At 42.3% G+C, this 657-nt stretch overlaps 1 pseudogene; it reads right to left on the bottom strand.

The window, feature by feature from the left end:
* Positions 1 to 266, bottom strand: part of LOC137645437 (uncharacterized) — a 22,435-nt pseudogene extending 22,169 nt beyond the window's left edge.
* Between the last annotated feature and the right edge of the window lie 391 nt (positions 267 to 657).

Below are 657 nucleotides of genomic sequence, written 5' to 3' on the forward strand. Positions count from 1 at the left end.
ATCTGTGATATGTCAGAGAGAAGAAGTAATAGACGGGAAAATAGTATTTACCTGAAATCTAGCGCCGACGACAGCGAGTGCCATCCAGAGGCAAGAGATCATCTTCAGCCAAGAAGACACTCGGTGTTTGATGACGTTTTTCATGGCGCTTCGACCGTCTGTTTGTTCTTAATAATTTTAAAGAGAGAAAACCCGATACAACCTAAACGTCGCCGATGGCCAGCGACCTCCAACGTTGCAGGGCACCACTTTCGGAATGCACAGAATCTCCGAGATGTGTATGATTTTAAGTACCTTCTGCTTAGCTCCTCCCATTTGAATTTTCCCCTCGACCTGTCACGCCATCTATGATCTCTCTTCCGCTCCACGAAGTCCCTAATAAGGTTCAACCAAACATCTGTATAGAAAAGCCACGTAGAGTCGCCAATTTTGTTAGTTTTTCTTTATTTATTCCGTGACGGGTTAATGTCATTATTAAATTTGATGCTAGTTGAACGTTGGGGATTCGACAGACCCTAATGAGCCACTTAGTATTTTATCTACAAGTGTAATGAAGCACTTGACACGAGTTTTCGCGGAAATGTCATCAAATGTGTCCTTGTATTTTTACTTAGGTGGTGGAATTCTAGTTTCTCGATTCGATCTTCCATTACCAAT

Source organism: Palaemon carinicauda, chromosome 1, assembly GCF_036898095.1.
Source record: "Palaemon carinicauda isolate YSFRI2023 chromosome 1, ASM3689809v2, whole genome shotgun sequence".
NCBI classification, from domain to species: Eukaryota; Metazoa; Arthropoda; class Malacostraca; order Decapoda; family Palaemonidae; genus Palaemon; species Palaemon carinicauda.